The sequence below is a fragment of the Artemia sp. Qi Xiang Cuo genome, chromosome 5 (assembly GCF_049724085.1).
Source record: "Artemia sp. Qi Xiang Cuo chromosome 5, ASM4972408v1, whole genome shotgun sequence".
NCBI classification, from domain to species: Eukaryota; Metazoa; Arthropoda; class Branchiopoda; order Anostraca; family Artemiidae; genus Artemia; species Artemia sp. Qi Xiang Cuo.
The window spans coordinates 13,225,753-13,237,507 of NC_142798.1; the positions used below are offsets into that span (position 1 = coordinate 13,225,753).

At 36.6% G+C, this 11,755-nt stretch overlaps 1 protein-coding gene and 1 long non-coding RNA gene across 5 annotated transcripts in view; both read left to right on the top strand.

Annotated features, from left to right (window-relative positions):
• Positions 1 to 11,755, top strand: part of LOC148951827 (uncharacterized) — a 126,945-nt gene that overhangs the window by 20,418 nt on the left and 94,772 nt on the right. The window lies entirely within an intron of this gene.
• Positions 9,766 to 11,755, top strand: part of LOC148951828 (uncharacterized) — a 16,357-nt gene continuing 14,367 nt past the window's right edge. Inside the window, exon 1 of the long non-coding RNA XR_016141783.1 lies at positions 9,766 to 10,870. This is a non-coding gene — a long non-coding RNA (uncharacterized LOC148951828). The remainder of the gene's footprint in view (positions 10,871 to 11,755) is intronic.

The following is an 11,755-nucleotide window of genomic DNA, read 5'->3' on the forward strand; positions in this document are numbered from 1 at the left end:
GTGTAAAGAGCATAAAAAAAAGGCATCAAGTGGTATATTCACTTTAGTTGTAATTCAATAATATGATTTGGTAAATATTTACCAAAGGCTTTAGGTTAGGAAAATGAAACTTTCAGGAATGGGTCTACAGGCTAAAGTTTCTCCCAGGAAGGTGTTTGGAAGTACTTACCTCAACTCCTCCCTTTAGATGATCCCAAAATTTGCCTACATAACAGGTCTATACCAATTGAAATTTTGACAAAACAACATTTTACCTTAGTTTTCAGTTTCTTTTTCTATGACTTTAGTTCTGAAAATGCAGTTCCTTATATTTGAGTAGATTTTTAAGCCATATCAATGTTTTTTTCCAAATTTAGGAAATGTATTTGCATGGGATACCACCAGATGGCTAATTTGACAGTGTATATATAATCTTTAAATTAGGCAACTGGCCAACCAGTATTTTAAGGCTAGGAGTCCAGCCTGACATAAGGAACCTTATTAAGAAAACAATTGTTACTCTATAATATGCAGAATGATCCTAGTTTACACATTTTGCAGGGGGAGAACCTTTATCTTTTATTCTTTCCTTGCTTTTCCAGTTTTTCTAATAAATTCATGATTTTCTCAGAAACTATTTATTCACAGACTATATACCCCCACCCCTCTAATGTGCAAATATATGCCTATAATTGCATATCTAACATCCATTTGCATCACAAATGAACTTAACTCCCATATTAGCCATGTGGTGGATGTCCTATATGTATATTTATAAAACCTTATAAATTATGATTGAGCAAAGTTGTGGAGCTGAAAACAATTGTGTTATACTTCATTTGAGCTGAAGATCTATTTTTCAAAGTTTCACTTTTATAACACAGATATATTTAGAGGTCATCAAAGGTCAGGACCCTCTAGAGGAAAATACATTCTTAGACCACACTGGCTATACATGACAAACGAAACTCAGAGAGGAGAGAAAGTAACAAAATGAAAAATAAAATAAAAAAGGGCTAAAAAACGAGGATTTTGTCAGCCAGCGAACCATGAACATGACAAAATATAAGCAAATATTTCGACAAGGACCTCCGCCAAGTCGTCCTCAATGCTAAAAAAAAAAAAAAAAAAAAAAAAAAAACGAAAATAAAACCTTTCGAAGTTTACTGTACAAAGACAGAACAGACACTGGCTGACAAAATCCTCGTTTTTTCACCCTTTTTGATTTTATTTTTCATTTTGTTACTTTCTCTCCTCTCTGAGTTTCGTTTGTCCTCTAGAGGAAGAAGTAGTGGAGGTAGGTACTTCAAAATACCTTCCCAGGACATACTTTATCCTGTAGAACCATTCCGGACAGTCTAATTTTCCTAAACTAAACCATTTCAAAGATAGCTAAAAGAATTTGAAGTAGAATTATATGCCTATGGTAAAATTATACATTAGCTACTTTTGGCTATCATGGAAAGGGGCTAGTTTAGGAAGGGCTGGGTCTACAGGCTAAAGTATGTCCTGGGAAGGTATTTGAAGTAGCCTTCCCACCCCTGCTCCTTCTCCCTCGAGAGGGTCCCGACCTGTGATAAACATTTAAAATCTGTGTGTTATAAAATTGAAACCTTGCAATATAGGCCTTTTGCTTAACTAAAGAACAACAAAATTGTTTTTAGTTTCACAACTTTGTTCAATCCTAATTTATAAGGTTTTTAATATATGCAAATACATCTCCTAAATTTTGAAAAAATTCCTCTGTTAAACAAGAAAAACTTTTGCTTCTTAATTATTTAATTTTGATTAAGCCTGAATATCTCTATCTCTTCCACAAAACTGGAGAATTTAAACGGTTTTTCTAAGATTTCTGGAAAAGTAGGTGTTGGCTTTTAACCTTTTTTCATTTATTCAGATAGGGTGATTGTTCAAAGTATCAAACAGACTTAAATTTATAATTATTATTAAAAATAATGAATTCAATTAATTTTTTGTCGTGATAAGATTTACAAATTAAAATTGACATAAAGAGGTAAAATGTCCTGAGCCTTGGCTTTTGTTGAGAGGTGGCAATCAAAATAGGAAAAACAAATGAAATATCTTTGAACTACTGGCTCACCTAAAAATCTGATCAGAAAAATGAGACGCTAAGGAGTGTTCATTAATATTGGACAAAGACTAATCCCCTGTGAGGAAAATATGTCTGTGCAAAAAAGGAACACTGGATAAAGATCCACTAGAAAAACCTTTCTCGAATTTATTGCAGAAAAATGGTAAATGCATTCTTTCATTTTTAACACGGCAAAATTTTAGACAAATTACAAAATTCTGGTCAAGCATCTTAATCTTAAATTGTACCCATTCAAAGAGCATAATTTTCCACTTCACTGATCAACAAATTTTTTTGCTTCTTTTTTTTCAACTTTTATTAAACTGTTAAAGAATAAAATTAAAAGAACATATCAATCAGGGTCTTATCAAGGATATTATTTTTTTGGAGTGGGGTGTTACTAAATTTTTCAAAGGGAGGTGAGGGGGGGGGGGTCACACAAAAAATAAAAAAATTAAAAAAAAATTTTGTTTTTTAAATTTTTTTTAAGTTTTTAAGCGTAATAACAAAATTTTTGGGTGGAGTTCAAACCTCCCCCCCCCCCTGGTGGGGGCCTAGCTATGAATGCTTGAATATAGAAGCAAAGCCAGAAGGGGTATACTGAGGATATATCTACACAGCAACTCATTTGAAAGAAGATTGGAGGCTATTAACTGAAACCCTTTTTACCTCTGGAGGCACTTAAGGAACTAAGGTCTAAAAGAATTGCAAGAGATCCGAATTAGTCTGTGATCCAAGCTACTTCCAACACCTGTATCAATCAAGCTATCAAACCATTATTTAAGCCTTTTTGGGGAATTTCGAACCTCCTTTTCTCACATTATGTATATAAACTATAATTTGAAGGCTAGATTGACATGTATGTTACTACCAGTTGCATGTACAAATAGTTTGGGTTTGGCTGCCTAAGCTTTTTTACTGGACTACAGAGAAGGAAACAGCTCCATGGATGAGGTTTGTCCAACAGAAAGATTGTGCGCTCTGTTCGTGGAAGTATGCCTTTGACTGTTGAGTTTTGTTACTGTACCACTGACAACCACCCGATTTTGTGTTTTCTGCAGTCACTAACATCACAGTTGCTGAGTGAGTCTATCAAACAACAGGTTCACTAACATATAACCCTTCTAATAATCTTTCAGACTTTGCAGTTAACTTAAGATTGTACAAAATTTATTATCATTGCTTTTGCTGGGCTCCATTTCATATGTGAAGGTTTTCTCATAGTAGATAATGCCTTACTATAGTTGCACCATTTTGTGTCAGGGTAGAGTAGCACCTGGCAGTTCAATCTATGTACCAAATCATTTGACAAAAGAACATTTTTGATTACAGCCATCAACACTGTAGCCATTTTGGGCCCACTGGTTGAAGATCAGTGAAGGTTACATTACCCAGCTTTTAGGTTGCTACGATTCCTCTGTTTTATACAATTGAAAGTTTTCTAACATTATGCTACCCCTTGGCAGATACTGAGACACTCTGACTGCTTCCTTTGGAAAAGAACTCAAATCCTTGAATTTAATATGCTACATTTACCAATGAGATAAGTCTCAGTATGTTTAGATTATTTTTTGTTGAAAGTGGTGTTATATTACACTGCTTTGTTTTGACCAGTGGAGAAAAGAAAAGGTTCAAGCAGGGAGTTAGAAAAATCAGAACACTAACCAAATGTCAGGTTGGGTTACAGCACAATACTACAGCCAAATGACAGAATGGGTTGCAAACTCACCATTGAAAATATTTTGAGTTTAGGAACAATATGAAGATTTTATACCCCTCGTGCCTTCAGTTAGATTATCACGTGACAGGGCCAGCCTGGAATGAATAGGTCTCAGGAAAGAAGGAAGAGTGAAGATACAGCATGTGAATCTTTGGTCTTTGCCTTGCTTGTACCCATTCTTCCAGATATCAGATTTTACAGCACTTCACTAACACAAGTCTTTATTAATCTTTGGCTGCCAAAGCAAACAAACAAATCTTATAATGTATCAGAGGAAATAAATGCTGAATGAATTGACAGTTCGTTTTCTATACTGATGTGAACTCAAGGAATGAACAGGACTAGGAAGTGGATCAAATCGGAAACGTTTCTGGAGAATGTCCTCTGGCTGAACTGGTGGTTATAAGTCCTTATATTTTCTCCCCAAATATACCTGCCACAAAAGTGAGAACCTATCAGTCCACGACATAAGTCTAGGTGACATTCCACAAAATATTCTGGACACAGAAATAGAAACCTCAGCGACAAACAGCACTGAATCATCTAGACAAAACAGGAACCATGATTGATCAAAACCAATGTACAAATTATTTTTCTAGATTCGAAGTTTAAGAATATGAATAAATAAAAGTAAATAACAGGGGAGATAGTGAATGGAAAGCTACTAATCATCTTTTTACACCTCATACAAGGTGTGAACGCAGTAATGGCAACGTAGTTTTTGTTTTATTAAAATGGAGTTATGAACAATACCAGGCTGCCGCCAAGCCACGTGCCACTATAATCTCTTAACATCATAGAGCTTTATTTAAATTGCGCTTGTGATTTTTAATTTTTTATATATATTTCTATAGCATTTTTTTTAAATAGTAATATATCATGTTAAAAAAAGAAAAAAACAACTATAGACTTTTTCAAACACAAACCGTTGATTGATAGCTAGAGCCAAGTGAATAGTGACATTTAGACTCATAAACAAGTGGTAGTGGACTTGCACCTTAACAACCTGAATCTGTATCTTGTTAAAATCGCAGCATCAAGGCAGGTACATCATCTTCTGATAATTCTGTTATTGAAACCAGAATTGGGTCTAATGCTCAGACCTGTAATATTTTTGACATAGGCCTATATGATAACAGAGCTTTAGTTTTATCCAGTGAAGTAAAATAAACTTCCATTGATTTTGAATTGCAGTTACAAGTATTTTGCAGTAGGTTGCATAGAAAGTTGACCAAGAATTTAGAATTTGACATAGGACCATAAATTTGCTTGAAATAACAGGCAAACAATTGTTTAAAGGCATCTTTATCTTTCAAATTGTACTTATGATTAGACTGTTACTGGAGAACAAACCTTGCCCTACATACATACCAACACTATTTGTCCACTGCTTAAAGGTGTGCATGGTTAGACCATTGCTTAGGTACTTACCATAAAATAAACTTTGCATCCAGTAAAGTAAAATGAACTTTGCTTAAAAATGCCCAGAATCCCCCTGAGCTGGATATCTAGCCATATGCTAATTGTAGAACAAGCCAACACAGATAGTCAGAGTGAGTGAGGGTAAATCTGGCATAAGCCCTTTTTAGGATTGTATAAAAATGATGTCATTTCATTTGTTGATAGATAAGTCTATCTATCATCCATCCATATGTCATTCCTATGACAAAACTAAGGTAGATAGTCATAGAACTTAGGGATGACTTAGTTCAGCTCAACTTTGCTCAGTGGAAAAAAGTAAAGGGTTTATTTTTGCTCTCACAAATCAGCTGATTACCACAAAAAATTTTATATTATGGCTCGGAACTTTATGTCTGTTCTTGAGAAGAAAACACCTGATGTAGCATCTCATGTTGATCTTGGTAGAAAACTACAAATTGCTAAAAACTGCAAAAAAATAATCCCAATAATAAAGACCATTATTTTATGTGGCCGTCAGGAACTTCCACTCAGAGGACATAAAGATCAAGGCCCATTGTCTTTAGAGGAGACAAGTGAAAATGACGGCAATTTTCGGGCCCTTTTTCAGTATCCTATAAATGGCGGGGATGAATCATTGAAGGCACATGTCACAAGTTGTATTTTAAGTGGCTTGTATTTAAGTTTGAAGATACAAAATGCCATAATTGAAACCTGTGGTGAATTAAATCAATCCCAATTTGTCCATCAAATAAATGAGGCAGAATGTTTAGTGTTCTCACCAATCAAACTTGTGGCTTTTCTGGAGTAGAGCAATTTACCTTAGGTGCAAAGCTTATGTGCAAAGGTCATGACGATAAAAATATCTTTTGTGGAGACTTTTTTAAAGTTTGTCCCTGAAAGTGATACAAAAGGATAAACATTAGAAATAGGAATCAATTTAAAATACTTAAGGGGGAAGCTTATGATGGAGCTTTATCTATTTGCGGCAAGTTTCAAGGTTGTGCTGGTATAGTCCACAAAAGTTTTTTCCATGCAGTCTTTGTTCACTGTGCAAGTCACTCCTCTGCTGAGGGGCTATGTTGGGGGGCTCTCTCTCTCTCTCTCTCTCTCTCTCTCTCTCTCTCTCTCTCTCTATCGCTGTGTCTCGCTCGCTCTCTCTCTCTCTCTCTCTCTCTCTCTCTCTCTCACTCTCTCTCTCTCTCTATCTCTCTCTCTCTCTCTCTCTCTCTCTCTATCTCTCTCTCTCTCTCTCTCTCTCTCTCTCTCTCTCTCTCTCTCTCTCTCTCTCTCTCTCTCTCTCTCTCTCTCTCTCTCTCTCTCTCTCTCTCTCTCTCTCTCTCTCTCTCTCTCTCTCTCTCTCTCTCTCTCTCTCTCTCTCTCTCTCTCTCTCTCTCTCTCTCTCTCTCTCTCTCTCTCTCTCTCTCTCTCTCTCTCTCTCTCTCTCTCTCTCTCTCTCTCTCTCTCTCTCTCTCTCTCTCTCTCTCTCTCTCTCTCTCTCTCTCTCTCTCTCTCTCTCTCTCTCTCTCTCTCTCTCTCTCTCTCTCTCTCTCTCTCTCTCTCTCTCTCTCTCTCTCTCTCTCTCTCTCTCTCTCTCTCTCTCTCTCTCTCTCTCTCTCTCTCTCTCTCTCTCTCTCTCTCTCTCTCTCTCTCTCTCTCTCTCTCTCTCTCTCTCTCTCTCTCTCTCTCTCTCTCTCTCTCTCTCTCTCTCTCTCTCTCTCTCTCTCTCTCTCTCTCTCTCTCTCTCTCTCTCTCTCTCAACTTAAAATAGCACCGATTGTATAGAGAAAATGATAAAGAGAATCAACTAATTGTTCGTTCAGCAGGAGGGATGTGCTAAAGCACACGATGGCTTGCCCCAGGCCCCTATTACACTTCCTGGCTGAGGGGCCATGAAACGGAGATCAGCACCGGTTTGGATAGGGCCTCCTTCCTTCCATTTAATCTCCCTTCCCCCTAATCCCCCTTCTTATCCTGCTTCCTTTTAATTCTTTATGAGTGTGACTGACACCGAATGCAAAGTATATGAAACCCAAGTATATGGGTATTCTTATATATTAGTTTTGTTACAACTTTTTCATGGGACCTTATTGGTGCTTGTGGACCGTTTCATCCGTACCCACCTCCCCCTCATATATGCTATAATTTAGTTATTTAGCTTGCTTATTATTAATGCTGAGTTCTATATAAAAAAAAATACTGCAGGTAAGAATGCTGGGCCAAGTATAGATATTTTAGTGTTTTCTCAAGATTAATTGTTGCCGAAAGTTTAGAGTAAAAGTCGAGTTACAATCAACATTTTAATATTTTATAATACATAAGAGGGTTGCAGGTTTTCTATCTTAAACCCGTGGGGAATTGGGTTGCGTCTGATAACCAATAAAAAAAAAAAAAAAAATAAAAAAAAGAAAATTTATGTCCTATAATTTTTTCTTTGTTTTATTTCCAGTTTTTATTTTGAAAGAGGGGTAAGGTAAATGGGAGGGAACGGTATGGAATCTGTTTTCTCTGATGCTTGTTTTTAGTTCTCTGGGGTATCGAGTTCCTACATTTTAGAAATTGTAACTGTCTTTTTCCCGGGGAGGGAGTATCAGCAAACGAGAGAACGCATTACAAGTTGATTTAAGGTTTCTTTAAACTGATGTCTGGACCCCATCCCCCACTCTGTGTGTTTTAGACAGTTGTGATGAGGGTGAAATGTGCAGGTAGAATTACATTTGTGATTTTTTTATCTTTGGCAGGGGGGGGGCACTCGATTCTTTGTGCTTTGCTCTTCCCGTTTGTAACTATATATGTTTTATTGCCTGTCCATTTACTAAAAAAAATTATGGTTCCTTAGCTTTAGATCATGAGAGATCTATTTTGACAAGTTCGCTTTTTCTAAATGTTTATAAACGAAGGTATGTGTTTGAAATATATTTACTAGATCATTCAAGTTCGTTTAGACTGATGTTGTTCCTTTTAATTCAATTAGGAAGGTCAAGTAGCTGGACTAAAAAAAAAGACACGATTGGGAATGGAAGCAAAGAAAGAAGAAAATTTCCCCAGGTAAGCATTACGATATTCCTCTATCGAGGTATAGTTGTTACGAGGTATTGTATTACGTTTACTGTCGATTCAAAGTAAAAAAAAAATCTTGCGGCCTTAAAGTCTTGAATAATGTATTAAGGTTCTTACCTACGGAATTTCTAGTATTAACGGGAATTCAAGTCCATTCTTTGACATTTGCATAGAAAAAGTGCTTCAGGATGTGCAGGGTTGATTATTTTTTTTGGTGTATTCAGTAAATTTTGAGGTGTGTAACTGAACCCCCGTTTAACTCTACCGATTTAACTCAACACCCATTCGTTTCAACACATGTTTAACTCCACCTCCATGCAACTGAAGCTCTTTTTAACTCAACCCCGTTCAAATTAATATAATCTGCTAAAGGGTTTGAATTGAATGGGGGTTTAGTTGCATAGGGATCAAGCTAAATAGGGCTGAGTTAAATGAGAGTTAATTTGCACGAGAGGTTGAGTTGAATAATGGTTGAAATGCGTGTGGGCTGAGTTACAGGGCGGTTGAGTTGAATAAGGTTTGACTTGAACGAGGGTTTAGTAAGAAGAGATTGTGTTGGATTTAGGTTTAAATGAAGCGTTTGAGTTGAACAGTCTTGAGTCAAAAGGGAGTTGAGTTACATGGGAACCGAATTTTAAGTAGTTTCAGTAACGGCCTTTACTTGTTTCTTTATTAATGCACTGATCGTAATAATTCAGGGGTTGTTGAAGGGCTCTCAAACTGTTTAATTTGTATTTGTAGAAATCGTGAACAAAATCATCTACCTGCATTTCCAAAGCATTTTCTACTATTTAGAACCGAAATTAAGATTAAGTGATGGGGAGCGCGTTGCAATTCCAAGAAATTTCGAAAATAGTCAAGTATTACAGATTACATTTGATAGTATAAACATCCCTAAGTGGTGGGGTGGGGGTGAATATGGGCCCAATGACTCCCTGTGTACGTTTTTGATGCGATTTTCATCGCTTAATATTTATAGCCCTTCTCGGGTGAAATTTTTCTCTTCATCTATTCTAATAATGAACAATCATAATGATGTGCTTAGCAAGTGGTTTATGTGTGCAAAGTCTTGGAATCGATAATAATTGTTTCAACATGGGAGTTGTAAACACACTTACACGGAAAAATGTCTCGTTTCTTTTTTCTTTTTGTAGCAGATGCCATTTTCGCAGCTGCCGTATGAACTGTATGGCGTCAATTAGAGCATGAGAAGTTGAAACTTTCGGCCGAAAGCCATATGGGTGAGAAGAAATCAAGGAAACGGAGTGCTGACTGCCAAACAGAAAGGAAGACAGAAGTCTGAAGATAACTCTCTCGAAAACTTTGGATATAACAGGAAGAATTGAGATTGGACGATAATTACCTATCTCAGTTGGATCACCCTTTTTAAGAACTGGAATAACAATGACTGACTGTAGTAAATCAGGGAAAACTCCGGGGGTGCAAGATAGGTTAGCAATGTGCTCGATGGGCTCGTAAACAAAAGGAGATACGGTCTTTAGAAGCTTATTACTTAATCCAAGATTTTCAGGTATAAAACTAATAGGGAGGATAATTTGAAGTACCTCAGTGCTATCAGTTGGGCAGAAAAACATGGATTTAGAATTGAAGCAAGGGAGTACAGCCTGTAAGGAGGAGCGGGAGCCAGTATGAGGAACATTAGAAAAACAATTATTAAATGCGTCAGGTGCATGTAAAGGGTCTTGCACAGTGAACATAGGGGCTCTGTCACCATACCTTTTTAATGCTTGTTTATACCCTGTGCTTTCTCGTATTTTTCCGTCGTGTTTTACGGGTCTAACTAATTTATCTTATATTGCATATGCAGATGATTTATTAGTTATTAGCCGTTCAAAATTCACCCTAGCTAAGTCTACCCAGTTTGTTTCTAAGCTTTTGGAAAAAATTGGCCTCGTGCTTAATGCTGAAAAATGTGTGTTCAATGCTAAAAACCCAAGTAGTGTTTTGAGTTGTAGTTCTTTTTCAGTTAAGCTGGCTCCTGTGTTTCGTTGACTCAGGATTAGCATCTGCTCTTCTATTTCAGCTATCCGTGCTAGTGCACTTGCAGATATTAAGAATAAGCCTAAAGCAGGCTATGCTAAAATTCTCCCTAATCGCGGCCGACATTCTCGTAAGGCAGTGGCTAAACTCTATTCTACATATTGCGACCATTCAATTCTTTTTCTATCAAGTTTGCACCCATTTTTTAATACTAGTGATATGCAGGATATTAGAGTTTTGTATTTCCGTTATTGTAAATATCTTTTTTATTTGCCTCGTTGGTATAGAAACCTTAAGATTATTTGAATGTTTAATGCAACTGATATATTGACGTCACATAATCAGTTGGACTCCAAGTTAAAAGATGAGGCCTGCAAGCGGTTGGGTCCTTTTCATCCTCTTGTGCGATTCTTCTGATTTGCATTTGTAGTTTTTATATTGATATTGTTTTGCATGAGTTTTGAGGTCACTTTTTGGCGTAAAGTTTTTGAAGGGCCGTATCTCCCCCTTACCAAACGGCGGTTTTGAAGGTGAAACGACCTTCAAGATGTACTTCAAGGATGGCTCAACCAAGGCAGTGCTTGGTATTCTAAAGCATGGTAAAATATAATAGTTTTTTACTTTTTTAGGAGAGGTGTTCTATTAGCGGCATCTAATTTAACACTAAAAATTAGATGGTGACATAGTTCATATATAGTTAGCATAAATGCAAAAAACTCTTTTGTGTGTACCCTGCAATGGTATGTGCTTTATAAATTGTAGTAGATTTTAAACCCAACTATCTTAATTAAAGTCAAAACCACGTTTTTGCTCTAAAATTTTGTCTGTTTAAGTTCATTTTAAAGGAATCAAGTGACGAGTTTTTGAGGATATCCTACCTTGGTAGACCATTCCAAAATGAGATGCAGCGTCTTACAAAAATGTTCAAGTACTGACTAAAAGGTGCCTCCTCTTGTAGGTAATCTAAGCGTACTGTATGTCCGCCTGTTTGCTGTATTTTCTTCCGAAACACTCTGTGATAATTGAAAGGACGATGTTCGACATATTAAAAATGTATTAGTAAAAATTTCCACAAGAGTTTCATACAAGTGAATATCCTAAAGTTTATACTTGTTCTAAGTCATGTATTGCAAAGTGGGTTTGACCTTAACTTTGTAATAGGGGACCCAGAGATCGAACTTTGCTGTAGCAAAACTGCTTTCACTTCTTCCTTGACGTTTTGTTTTGTATTCCTCCCACTTTTCTTTTATTATTACAGGCTTCACGGCTCCATCACAAATGATGATTTGCCGCTAGTCCTGGTTGTTACCTCATTTTCTAACACTGAGGTACTTGTTATACCTTCTCTTGAACGCGTCAAGGGAAGTTTTGCGTCATATTTTTATACGCAGTTCTGCCGGCCGGAAACACAAATTTTTGACTTTTTTTTATAAGAAACCCACCAAATCCTCTTCTGTATGATTTTTTTTTCATCGGGCATCGCC